We start from the raw sequence: 14,259 nt of genomic DNA, 5'->3' as shown, positions 1-14,259 counted from the left end.
ATAAACTATAGAAGATATCTGCAAACTATTTATCCAACAAGAAACGAGCATCCAGAATATGCAAGAAACTCAAACAATTCAATAGCAAAAAACCCAAAAAAGTCCCATTAAAAAGCAGGCAAAGGATCTGAAAAGAATCTCAAAAGATGACACACAAATGGCCAAGTATATGAAAAAATGTTCTACATCACTGATCATCAGAGAGATGCAAATCCAAAACCACACTGAGATATCATCTTACCCCAGTTAAAATGGCTCCTTTGAGCCTGGACTGAACTGTCACTTTACTAACGGATATCAAATGGTTAATAACGTTCCCTAAGAGTCTAAAACCCAAAATGATCAGCTTTATCTTGTTTAACCACAAACCTAAGAAAGCCATGGCTATTGGGTGAAAATCCTTTCTGCCTAGAGGTAACACAAAGCCACATTTCCTCTCATTTTCTTCCCATTATAAAATGGTACCCGCAGCTCCAAAACAAAGCGATCACCAGCTAAAAGTCACTCCTCCAAAGCCAATACAGTTTAACACCTACTTCTAAAATCAAAGGATTTTTTTCACTAATAACTGAAGCCATTAGGAATTGATATAGTATTATAAAAACTGTATAAGCTACTTTTCATTTCCTCCACCCCAACATTAAGATCATTCAGAAAAGTAAAAATTGCAAAGAAATCCCCTGAGCAACATGAGTCAGGAGCTATGGTAGTTAGCTTGCTTCCCACTGGCGAACCTCAGGACAGAGCACTGAAGCAGAGGGGAGAGGAGGAGGGACAGGCAGGCTTAGCTCTCTGCAAAGTAGGCTTGGGCATTTAGAGGGAAATGCCTATCTCCTGAGGGAAAGTCCTTACATACATGATTTAGTTCTCTGGGTCCAAGGATTAGCAATATTTTTGTAAACACCCCCTAATATGAGTCTTGTTAGGGGCACACACAAATACCCTATCTGGATGAGATGGACTTAATTAATAACTATTACCAAGTTATATGCTCTTCCCCAGAAATCAACCTTGTTACCTATGTGGGGAACTCGGCACTGGTCCCATGTGCACTAGGTGCAATAGAAAAAGTAGAAGATGTCATCCCTGTCCCAAATGTTCCATGAGGCCAAGAACACGCAGAGTTCAGTGTATCAGGCCTGTACGAAATCCACATAATTGGATGTCAGGCTTAATCTGAAACCCAAAAGGCCACAATGGAAGTGAGAAGTAGGCGTCAGTGATGGAGACATAGAATTGTTCCAGGAAGAGGCTGCATCCAGGGTCCAAAGGTGAAGCTGAAGAATCCCTCAGCCATGGGGCAGTTCCACCAAAATTTGCAGTTTTCTTGCCATCTTGGTGGTTTTCACTGGGGCATTATTAAGGCTGCTCTGATAAGCATGCATAAGGCTTACAATATATGTCTAAAAGCTAAACAGAATTGTACCCACTCAGGAAGTGCTGAGGAGAAGGAGAGGTCAAGGAAGCTTTATGGGCAAAGTGGGGCTTGTCCTGGATTGGAAATGTAAAGAAAAAAGCATTCCAGAAGCAACCAGATCCAAGGGTGTAGTGATACTGGGGATGGTATATAACTCTCCTGTAGCAAAATTTTGTTACTTGACCATTATATTTTAAGGGTCCCCGGGAAATGGCTTTGGGAGTTTGAGGCCCTCAGCATTCATTACTCTACAGTGCAGGCCTTAAGTGGAAGCTGATGCAACTTGATCATAATGTGGCAGTTTGAAATTAAGTACAAACAATCTGAAATGTAAGCAGATGACTGGCTTGTAACAATATGATTTTTTTAGAACATCTTAAATTTTTAATCCTTTCTTTATAGGCTACCTAGACTACTTTGGACTAAGAAAACTATGGAAAATTAGTAAGTGCCACAAGTGAATGCCAGGTGGTAGCACATGTCAATTTTCCACAGAGTCCTGAATGCACTGCTTAGGGTCTCTGCTCATACTTGCTGGAATCAACTGCAGTAGATTTTAGTACATGGGTCGCTTTTCCTCATATTTCTTTGTAAACTCTTTAGCATTCTTATAGAATTTTTTACAGTCCTTAGAGTACTCTTCAGCTAGGTCAGCCCGAAATGGGTGCTTGGGCTGGGGGTTGTTCACAAGTGCTATGACAGCCTGGATTACTTGGTCAGTTTTGGTTGCTGGCTTCCAATTTTCAGCACTAATTACTTGCAGACAGACTTGCTCCTTTTTGTCATTGTTTGGGTGATAAATCTTTGTTTTGTTTTAACTGTGGTCTTCAGTGGTTTAAATGGGTACTCTGCTGGAAATCTGATCTCCATTCTGAAGGCCCCCTTATCATATGGAGGGTTGTCAGGAATAATTAGCCCTTGCCAAGTCAAGAATTAGTTTCCTCAAACCTGGATGTTACGAAGTTTTTCATTCCACATTTGCGGATTTCTTCAAGCTCCTTCATCAGCCTTCTGCTGGCTGCCATTTTGGATTTGGTGCTGCTCCTTTCCCCAGCAATATGATTTTAAAGGTCTAGTTGGTTTCTTTTGCATAGACAGTCCAGTCCCTGAATACTTGGCTGCTCTCCCTAAGAGGTATCATGACACCTAGACACCTAGTTATCCCCATTTCAAAAAACGGCTGTCTCCCCAGGGCAATCTGAAACACAGGACACACACCTAGGCCAGCCACTGCTGTTGCTCGTTTTATGACCAGCTGCCAGGACTGTTGGCCTTCCCTTTCCGGAGGTGACAGATCAGATGCTAGGGAACCTATGGGGGTGTGAACACCCTCACCAGCTCAACTGTCAAAGCTCCAGTCTCTGCCTGGACTGATGAGAAATTAAAGCCCTTTATTCACAGATCTTTCCATTTGGACCAGGGGTCCTTCCCACAGAGCAGAGGAAGACACAAATGCATGATTTATTTTGTTCTTCAAATGTTATGAGTCTGAGTTCTCTACCTAATGGCCTACTCATTTACAGGAAGAAGAATTTACTCCTGCTCCATCACTGAAGCTAAAAACTTAATCTTCAGGCAGGCTAAGACAGTCGTGGCATTTTTTTCCTAAAGCCCATCAACTCAAGAGTCCTCCTTGACCAAGCACTTGGGAAGACATCTGTTTGAGTTGGCATTTTGGAAGAATCTATTTTCTATCCCTGTGTCAAGGAGAAGAGGAAGAAACTATATGGAAGAGAAGGATTAGAGCTCAAACAAACTTAAAAGCCAGAAAGAAGAGGAGGCCTGACCCTAGAATTCAAAAGTCCTGGTTTATTCTTTAAATTACTCTCCTGAAATTCAGAGGCACAGCCCCAAGACAACAGCTGGACAAATGATTTCCAATTTTGGCTGACTTACTGCCAGGTAACATTCCCTAAACTTGTTTTAAAAAAAGAAAGAGTCTTAAAATATGTAACACCAAGAGGGACAGAAATAGGAACAAGTGACGGTAGTCCTTAGGCAGTGCATCTCTTGTGTTCTCTCTTAAAAGCTGGAGTCACGTCTCCGAGTGTGGGAAATGAGCACAGCCTGCTGGGGCTGCCGCCTGATGGACGGAGGGGGCAGGACCCTGCATAGCTCCTGAAAAGCAGCAAAAATGTGTTCTCTCCAAAAATAAACAGGGGGCAGGAATGACTGTGAGTAAAGAGTTGGAAGCACGTGACTGGCGGTTGCAGTCCTGAAATACCAGCTTTCTACAAAAAGGAGCCTGTGAGAGGCAAAGAGCGGGAATTTCAGGAAATGGCCTCTTTATATGGTCTCATCCGAATGGGCTAGGATTCAATAACTGGAATTACCATGTCAGAGGGAGTCTTTAGGGCCAGACTTGTTTCTGATCTTTATATGGTTCCCCCAGATTCTTAAGATGCCAAAACAGAAAAGATGCTGCAGTGCCAAAAAAGGAGCCTTCTGAGTTTAGAAACTTCTCACACACTCTCAGAAGTCCTGGAGAAACTCCACCCTAACCCCAAAATATGAATCAGGCCAAGAGTTCTAAGTCCAAATTGCAACCTGTTTCAAAAAGCCAGTCCAAATACATGCATAAATTCCAACAGAAAGACATTTAGTTAAGCAAGATCAATTGCAAACTTCACACATATCCATCTTCCAGCTTCTAGGGGCAATGCAGCTCCCACATTCAATCTTAGATTACTGACTAAAAACAAACTTCCCTTTCTTTCTCCAGCAATCTTAGAGAAGATCCAAGAAAGTTGTTCTTTATATGCTTGGCAAGTGAAAAGACTGATAGTAATACGGTATGTGCATACGCTTCAGGGCTGGCATCTACTCCTGCAATCTGTCCTCCACGCACAGTTCCAACTCTCCCAGTTTCTTCCTCCTGCCTCAACCCTGGGTCTGACAACTAATCCCTCAGAGAACTGAGTTTCTCCATAGTAGATTTAAGGTCATGGAAGGTAATGGATCACTCAATCTTATAAGTGAACTCCTGTGAATAAACATAGTTCTCTCAAGCTGAAATGGACATATCAAAACGCAAAGTCTATTTTATGTATAAGAAAGAAAGCTGATCATCAGTGAGTGCTAAAGCCATTAGGTACAAGACTGACTGGTGGGCAACTGGGCATTTTCACAGTGCCAAAGAATCAACCCATACATTACATGCTAGTTGCAGGGGAGAAAAACATTCCTTAACAATGGAGATATCTATCACTATCCTAACTCAGTGATCAAACTTAGCAGCATTAACAGTGGGACGTAATGTGCTGCTACTTGAAACACATGACACCACCCAGGAAAACTTCCTGCCTAAACCATTCAACTGGAATCTAATCAAGCCTTCCAATCTGATTTCCAGTTTACTGGAAATCAGGTGAGAAAGTAATAAGTAAAATGACACTTGGAAGAAAGAATCAAACAAACCCAGGATGTGGGAAACTCTGGTAGAAGAACTGGCCTGATCTCTTCAAAAGTGTCAATGCCGTTAAGAAGACAGGAGTGGGCCAGGTGCAGCGGCTCATGCCTGTAATCCCAACACTTTGGGAAGCTGAGGCAGAAGGATCACTTGAGGCCAGAAGTTCAAGACCAGCCTGGGCAACAAAGTGAGACCCCATCTCTACCAATAATAATAATAATAATAATTAGCTGGGTGTGGTGGTGTGCAGCTATAATACCAGCTACTCAGGAGGCTAAGGTGAGAAGATCACTTGAGCCCATGAGGTTGAGGCTACACTGAGCTATAATCACGCCACTGCACTCCAGCCTGGGCAACAGAGTGAGATGCTGTCATTAAAAAAAAAAAAAAAAAAAAAAAAGTAGAAGTGAGGGAGTTAGGGGACTATTCTAAATTAAAAGAGACTTAAAAGAAATAAATCTAATTGTGTGATTCTTGATTGGATTCTGGTGTGAACAAAAGAGCTATAAAAATACTTTGAAGACAACAGTGGAAAATAAATTTGGAGTGGGTAATAGTGTTAGGAAATTATTCATACTGTTAGGTGTAGACTTGTGGCTTTCTAGGAAAATATCTTTTTTTTTAGATATATGCTGAAGTATCTAAGTAACATGTTATGATGCCTATAATTTGCTTTGAAATAATTCAGCAAAAAATTATGTATAAAACATATATTCTATTTTTAAATATTTTATAAATTATAATTTAAGCAAATATGGCAAAATGGTAGTAACAGTTGAATCTAGTTGATGGATATATGTTGTTCATTGTACTAATTTTTTCTACTTTTCTGGGTGTTTCTCATTTTAATGAAAAGTTAAAACAATAAAGAAACTAGATGCATAAAGTTTAGGTTTAACAAAAAAGAAAAAAGGCAGGGTTGGTATGGAGGAGTGTACCAGCATGGAGGTTGTTCCTTGATGCATGTGCTCGTGGAAAACAATGGGACATTCTCCACCTAATGGTTGGTAATTCCTAATATGCTGGGGACCAGAAAACTACTCTATACCCAAAACACGGGGTCTCAAGATCCCTGTCATGACTACAGGTGACGGAGGAAGGTGCTTTTAGATAAAAGTGCCTCCCTGCCCACCCTAGCCTCCTGTGGAATATATTTTAATTGTGTATACCTGAAATTGGGGAAGAAAACAATGTGGTAGAAGAACACTAGAGGCCGGGCAGGGTGGCTCACGCCTGCAATCCCAGCCTTTGGGAGGCCGAGGAGGGAGGATCACCTGAGGTCAGGAGTTCAAGACCAGCCTAGCCAACATGGTGAAACCCTTTCTCTACTAAAAATACAAAAATTGGCCAGGCATGGTGGCATGTACCTGTAGTCCCAGCTACTCCAGAGGCTGAGGCATGAGAATCGCTGGAACCCAGGAGGCGGAGGTTGCAGTGAGCTGAGATTGCATCACTGCACTCCAGCCTGGGTGACACAGCAAGACTCTGTCTCAATAATAAAAAAAAAAAAAACCACTAGATGAGAGACCAACTAATCTGGCTTCTGGCTTCTAGTCCTTGCTCTGCCACAGACTAGGTCCACAACCCTGGGTTTTTCTTCATGCTAGAATTGATTCCTCCCACTTCCAAAATTCTGTAATTCTATGGATGTATGAATCGTGGCAAATTGAATTCAGGTACCTAGGAAGAAGGTACCTAGGAGGAAGGTACCTAAGCAAAACAGATGTAAATGGCAACACCAAACACTTATCCATTTAAGCTGAAATGAAGGAGACAGAGACAAAAATAGAGAGAACACAGGCTACAAAGAGAAATGAGAATATGTAAGCATAAGGACTTGACTGTTGGTGAATAAGCCAAGCTAGGTAATTAGAAATAATATATTAACGAATTCAAAGCTAATGATAAAATAATATCCAATGTCTATTTCACCATATGTGAAAGCTTTAGGAGGATTATTTGCTGAATCTTATGATATGATGAACTGGGTACTACTACATACTAAGTTTACTGATGAGGAAACTAGGCTTAGAGATTAACTCAGCTAAAAATCATACTATTTGTAAATAACAGGGCAAGGATTCAAACCCAGGTGTGTCTGATACCTGAGCTTTGCAATGAAGCAGAAGATACATGATTGCCTAGCAGCTAAGTTACATGCCAGCTAGAACGGGCTTGAAAGAACAGAACCACCATAGAAAACAACCAATCTGGGCTGAAACAAAGTGCCCGACAATCCAGACTGATAATACAAATATAAGACCCGGCAAGGGCAAACTGAAAGGACCATCTCTTTCATTTATTTCCCGGGCTCAAGGTAAGATATACCTGTCAATGATACAAATATGTTCAATAAGATAGGAGGTCCAGAAAATAGCATGGTCTAATCCTTACCCCTTTAATGAGGCAAGTCAAGGATTAGATTGAGGGAAGCGTTAAGGGCAAAGTCAGAATTAAAAAGTGATGCCAAAATCATATTAATAACAGCTTGAACACTGTGCCAAGCTGTGTTAGGCTGCATTCAGTATAAATCTTTGCACTTGGAAAATAGCTGTGTCTTTACTGCATGCTACAAGATATTTTCCTCATATCAACAGTGGAGTAGCTTTGAAGAAGGAGGGACTGAATCAAGGAGGACATGTGATTTTGCCACAAGGAAGCAAAGGGGAAAAGCTATTTAAAAGTGGGGAGAGGGAGCAAAGGAAGAGGGAGCAAAGGAAGAGGGAGCAGGAAGGAGGGACAGTCCTGGGTTCAAATTCTAGAAATGTCTCTTTCTAGCTGGGCAGCCTTGTGCTCATCATATCTCCACTGAGCCTCCTTTTCCTCATGTGTAAAATGAGAATGATCATGAGTCCCTTGCAGGTCTACTGTAGACACTGGAGAAAATCCCTGGCATAGAGTAGACTCCTCATAAATAGTGATAACAGTGGCTATTATATTATTTTCAGAAATAATAATAACAGTAATAAAATGCAGACTTCAGAAGAGAAATCCTTAATGCTTAGGGTTGAGACAACGGAAGTTTCTGGTGGCCAGGTGTTACAGGGCCTTTTACTTGGGGGAGGCCTTGCACATATTTCATTCTAAGGATCCAATTATCTATTCCAGCTTCCCTGAAGAGAGAGATATCCTTGAAAGCTGCCCAAATCAAGAAGAGGAAACCACAGTTCTGGAGCTCAGTGAGACATAACATGATGCTCAGGACAGCCACAGTGTTTGGCAAATGCTCTACTGGTGTCGCACTTCCCAAATGTTCACACATAACCTATAATAAAAAGAACCATATCCCACAGCTCAATACACAGTCATCAAACTGCCCAATTTAAGTGACTCATGGGATAGGGCTGCCAGTAGTTTGTTGAAGAGGCGGATCCAAAAAGAACAGATTTCAGCCCTGAAAACCATTCTTCAAATTCACCCTGGACTTTCCCACCTTGGATGGCATCTTCTTAATCTCAATTACATCCTTTTGGGTCATCCTAAATCAGCTCTCCCTTCTTCCTCTTCTTGGGTCTATATACCTTTCAGACACTTATAAAGACATGCCCCATTTCCCCATACTTTCTGCCATTCAGCCAACATAAAAATTCTTTTCAACATTCATCATAAACCAAAACCTATACATTTCTGTCATTCTCTTAACTCCCTTCTGTTTATTAAAATCAACCCAGCATGTGTGTAGCCAGAAATGTGCATAATATTGAAGGTGTAAATTCCCAACACTCTAAGAAGCAACCCCTCCTGGCACATGACTTAGTGACTTTGTATAAGCACAGTCTAGACTTGCTACCTCAACCAAAGCCAGGATGGAATGACTTGGAACAAGCTGAGAGCAGTAGAAGCAAGCTGTAACCTTGATGCTTTAGGAAACCTGATCTCTCACAAGACTCCTCAACGGTGATAATGGAAAAGAAGTGAGAGAAGCATTCACCCATGGGCTGGCGGCCCCCATCATGTGAGACCTGGAAAGAAATGCCCGGCTTCATTCCCCACTCTGTGTCACGCAGTGGTGAGACCAGGGACACTGCAGGTTTCACATTGCAGTTCTTAATCTTGCCTTAGTTGTGGGAGCCCAAGGAGAAGACACTATAAGTACAGAGCAAGGTCATGGCTAGCAAATTAGTACACATTTCACTATCCCTACTATATATCATTTGAAAAGTGGCCCCAGCACAGGCGCAGTGGCTCACACCTGTAATCCCAACATTTTAGAAGGCCAGAGCAGGAGGATTGCTTGAGCTCAGGAGTTCAAGACCAGCCTGGGCAACAAAGTGAGACCCCATCTCTACAAAAAATAGAAAAAATTAGCCAGGCATGGTGGCATATGTCTTTAGTCCCAGCTACTCAGGAGGCTGATCTAGGAGGATTGCTTGAACCTAGGAGATAGAGGCTCCAGTGAGCCATGATCCCACCATTGCACTCTAGCCTAGGCAACAGAGTGAGACTCTGTCTCAAAAAAAAAAAAAAAGAAAAAAAAAGTGTCCCCAGTAATCCTAAAAAATATTTTTTAAACTTCTAGAACTGTTTCCCAAACTTCTGGATTTCATAAACTGTTAATGTTTCAAAAAGCAAATTTCTGTTTGTGTGGATTGGCAGTACAGCTTAACAGCTTTTAATTTTGTTAAGAACATTTTTTTAACCATTTTTTAAATGATTAAAAAATCATTTCATTAAAGAATGGACCTTTCTAATCTTCCCAAATTAGAAAGGACACAAACCAGGATAAGAAATGGTCCTTTAAATGGAATAAATTTAGCTTACAAAAAACTTACTACATTGTTCTTGGATTTCTCCTATCAGTAAAAACTTCCTTATGCATACACCAGTGTTAAAACATGCTACAGTCTCTTTTTCAGCTTATCAGTCCAAGCCCCAGGTTAATTTCTCAGGTTCTTTTCCCACCCTTTCTCAAATGAGTAAGGCTGAAGGCCAGCTCCTCTACCACCCCAGCTGACAATGGCCTAACATGAAAGGCAGGACCTAGGAACAGTCACTTAATCCATAAATTTTACTACTCAGCTTGAGGCTGCACAGAAAGACCCTCCCCACTCCCGCCCTTGAAACAGCACACTGCCAACCTCTCTAACTCTAGAGACCTTTTTAGATTAACCTTTCCTAGTGCTCAGCACAGCATCCGCGTGGATGAACACTTGCATTCTGGTGACTTAGCTCTGGTCGCTGGGGCTCTTTCATACCCATGTTTCTGGTCATTACTTCCAAGTTGCACCACTAATGTCAGAACACTTTCTGTCTCGATAGCTAATATATCAGAACGTCCCTGTCACCAGTCCCAAGGGAAAATGGACACAAACTGTCTCTGCACCAATCACTCTCATTCTTTTCTCACCAATAATATCACCTGAAAAAAAAAAAAAGTGTATGTTGAAACAGTCCAAAAGCAATTGGCACATAATGGGAAAGTAGTATGTATTCAACTAATTGTCACACAGATAATAATTATAACTTTGGACAAAACATATAAAACCACTATTAGAAGATACTGGAGAGGAAACAAAAGCAGGCAGAAACTGAAGGAGATTTTATCCTTGAAAGAAAAGAACTGGACTGGTAAAAATCCATGCTCAAATAGATTCTCTGAGTGTGAATGCACTCAGTCTGTACAGCAATTGGGTAGCTGGAACTCCAGCAGAAAGCTGCAATTTTATTGGCTTTAAGAACAAAGCTTGGGGCTGCTAGAGGGGCTAGAAACAGGGGAAAATCCTGAGAAGAAGGGAGCCCCCAAATACATACACAAATTTCTCTAAAATTCTTAGTCAATACCTGAACTGTACATGCATAAAGGAGACTCCAAGAAACCCAGTGAAAAGCAACTGCTGAAAGGATAATAAAAAGCTGAGTAGAGATGAAATTTCATTGCAAGGGAGGCAGAGTTTGGAGTTTGAGTTCCACAAAGTTAGAAGTGCTTGGTACAAACATTGGGTCTTTCACCGAAATCCCAGAAGAGCCATCTGAGGAGTAAAGACCATGTCCCAGGACTATGGGATTTGCTCTAGGACAAAGGGCAAAACCAAAATACACCCAACCTAACACAATCCGAAACCAAGTTCCCACAAGTTTAAGGTGATCCACAAATAGTTTAACTGCCTACTAAAACAAAAATAAACACTTTTCAGAGGAAGGTAATTCCAGAGTTACTGTAATTTTTCATCTACAATGTCTTATGTACAAACAAAAATTACTAGACATATGAAGAAGTGTGAAAATGTGACCTACAGTCAGAAGAAAAAGTAGACAATAAAAACTGACCCCAAGATGACCCAGATGTTAGAATTAACAGACAAGAACTTTAAAGCAGCTATATAAGGACCTTATAAGCAGCTATATGTTCAAGGACTTAAGGGAAAAGATGGCCATAATGAATGAACAGATGGGAAATCTAGGAAAGAAACAGAAGCTATGTAGGAAAAAACAGATGGGGAAAAATAAATGGAAATTTCTAATTTAAAAGTAAAATATCTAAAATGAAAAAAATCAGTTGGGCTTAACAGCAGTTTGAACACAACAGTAAAAATCATCAGTGAACTTAAAGACAGACCAATAGAAAATACCCAATCTGAAGGACAAAAGGACAAAAGATAGAAAAAAAATTAATAACGCTTCAGAACAAAAAACATAGAACAAACTTATGGAACAATATCAAGCAGTCTAACATTTATGCAACTAGAGTCCCAGGCACAAAGAGAAAGAAAATAGGGCAGAATAGATATTTGAAGACGTAATCGCCTAAGACTTTCCAAATCTGGGGTGACAAATATCAACTGTGAGATCTGCAAACCTTAGCAAATCCTAAACAGAAAAAAAATCAAAGAAAATGACACACAGTCACATCATAGTCAAAGTGCTAAAAAGCAAAGATGAAGACAAAATCTTTAAAGCAGCCAGAGGGAGGAGAAAAGACTTACATACAGAACAATTGGGGGAAAAATGGCCAGAGGACAAAGGTATGGCAATTTTTAAAGTGCTGAAAGAAAAAAAAAAACTCTCAATCTGGAATTCCATATCAATATAAAATATCCTTCAAAATGAGGATGAAATCAAAACATTTTCAGATTTCAGATAAACTAGATAGAGAAGTTGTTCTTGGCAAATCTGTACTACCAGAAGTGCTAAAGGAAGTTCTTCAGGCTAAAGAGAAATGACACCCCCAGATGGAAACTTAGATCTATTGGAAGAAATGAAGAACAACAAAAAAGGCAGAATATCTCTCAGTGACAACTGTTTAAAGTAAAATGACAAACTGGGCTGGGGGTGGTGGTTCACGCCTGTAATCCCAGCACTTTGGGAGGCCGAGGCAGGTGGATCACTTGAGGTCAGGAGTTTGAGACCAGCCTGGCCAACATGGTGAAATCCTGTCTCTACTAAAAATGCAAAAATTAGCCAGGTGGGTGGTGGGCGCCTCTAATCCCTGCTACTTGGGAGGCTGAGGCAGGAGAATTGCTTGAACTGGGAGGCAGAGGTTGCAGTGACCCAAGATCATGCCACTGCACTCCAGCCTGGGCAACAGAGTGAGACTCTGTCTCAAAAACAAAACAAAACAAAAACCCGACAAACTGTATTGCAAAGTTCTTAATATAAATAGTTTTAAAATATATGCTATTAATACCACAAAGGACTGGGGGGACAAATGGACTTAATGGCTGCAAGGGTCTCACATTTTACATGAAGTGGTATAATTTTTTTTTTTGAAATGGAGTCTCGCTCTGTAGCCCAGGCTGGAGTGCAGTGGCACGATCTTGGCTCACTGTAACCTCTGCCTCCTGGGTCACAGTTCAAGCAATTCTCCTGCCTCAGCCTCCCAAGTAGCTGGGATTACAGGCGTGTGTCACCACGCCCAGCTAATTTTTGTATTTTTAGTAGAGACGGGGTTTCACTATGTTGGCCAGGCTGGTCCTGAACTCCTGACCTCTTGCTCCACCCGCCTCGGCCTCCCAAAGTGCTGTGCTGGGATTACAGGAGTGAGCCACCAAACCCGGCCATGGTATAATATTAACTCTATGTAACCAGTGATAAGGATGCATATTTTAAATCCTAGAGTAATCACTAAAAAAAAAAGTATAAAAAACAATACCTAAAAGCCAATGGAGGAATTAAAATGGAACTTAAAAGCAATGGGCTAAACACAGTGACATAACTCTCTATTATACTGGGTAAAAGCACGTGACCAGAAATGTTTCAGTCTATCACCAATGACATTCGACATTAGTCAGTACCCTTTTCCTGTAAAGTATCATTATTTAAAGAATATTTTACTATCATTCTGCTCCTTTTCAGTAATTATTGACATGTCACATAATAAAAAGAAATCTAGCCTAGCTAATGATTTCAGTGAAGCTTTCTGATCACAACCTTATGGTTTCTAAGCAGATTAGATATTCTATATTCACAGCACACTCTCTACATCTCCTTGCCTCTCCTAAATCCTGGCTTCCCCCACGGACTTCGTTGCTCTCCCAGCTCTTTCAAGTAGAGTCTGCTCATTTTTTAAAACCCTGCAAACCCAAGTCCCAAGACAATACTCCTGTTTCACTCCCCAAAGTTCCTCTAGACCATTATTCTTCCAAATTATTATGAAACACTTCTTTCAAAACTTGTACCATTCAGCTATACCACCTCTCTCCTTCATTCCTGTCACTAACAATGCCCTGAGCACACACTGACCAAAAATTTGGGCATTTGGCTCCCTCTCCACAACTATTCTCATTATTCTAAGCCAAGTTAGTGTTCACATGAACAGTTCTAATGTTTAGCCTTGTGGTTTCCAGACCCTTTAAATGCCAATGGCCTTGTTGCTACTTTTTGAAACTCCAGTCATAACTGGAACTGCTCCATCTCTGAAATATCCAGTCCCCTCCTTCCCTCCTTATCTAACAACTTCCTTCTTGGTGTCACTTCTTTCCCTATCAACCTAGCTCATTCCCAAGGTCGATGACATCATGCCACCCCCCCTTATCTTTTTACCACCCTTCCCCTTGCTATGGTTGGAATGTCCCCTCTAAACTTGGGTTGAAATTTAATTGCCATTGTAACAGTATTAAGATGTGAGATTATTATTTATTTTAGTTTTGGAGACACAGTTTCACCCTTGTTGCCCAAGCTGGAGTGCAACGGCACCATCTTGGCTCACTGCAACCTCTGCCTCCCGGGTTCAAGCAATTCTCCTGTCTCAGCCTCCTGATGAGCTGGGATTACAGGCCCGCGCCACCGCGCCCAGCTAATTTTGTATTTTTAGTAGAGATGGGGTTTCTCCATGTTGGTCAGGCTGGTCTTGAACTCCTGACCTCAGGTGATCCGCCTGCCTTGGCCTCCCAAAGTGCTGGGATAAAAGGCGTGAGCCACCATGTCCGGCCAAGATGTGGGATTTTTAAGAGGTGGTTAAGCCATGAGAGCTTCTGCCCTCATGAATGGATTAATG

The 14,259-nt window shown here is 41.2% G+C and overlaps 1 protein-coding gene and 1 pseudogene across 1 annotated transcript in view; both read right to left on the bottom strand.

Moving 5' to 3' along the window:
* IFT43 (intraflagellar transport 43) overlaps positions 1 to 14,259 on the bottom strand; it is a 99,688-nt gene that overhangs the window by 69,230 nt on the left and 16,199 nt on the right. The gene's annotated exons all lie outside the window — the stretch shown is intronic.
* On the bottom strand, positions 1,547 to 2,955 carry LOC109029522 (ubiquitin-conjugating enzyme E2 L3-like; annotated as a pseudogene).

This window comes from Gorilla gorilla, chromosome 15, assembly GCF_029281585.2.
Source record: "Gorilla gorilla gorilla isolate KB3781 chromosome 15, NHGRI_mGorGor1-v2.1_pri, whole genome shotgun sequence".
Lineage (NCBI taxonomy): Eukaryota > Metazoa > Chordata > Mammalia > Primates > Hominidae > Gorilla > Gorilla gorilla.
Note: the sequence above shows the minus strand (reverse complement) of the source record. Positions and strands in the feature narration are given on the sequence as shown.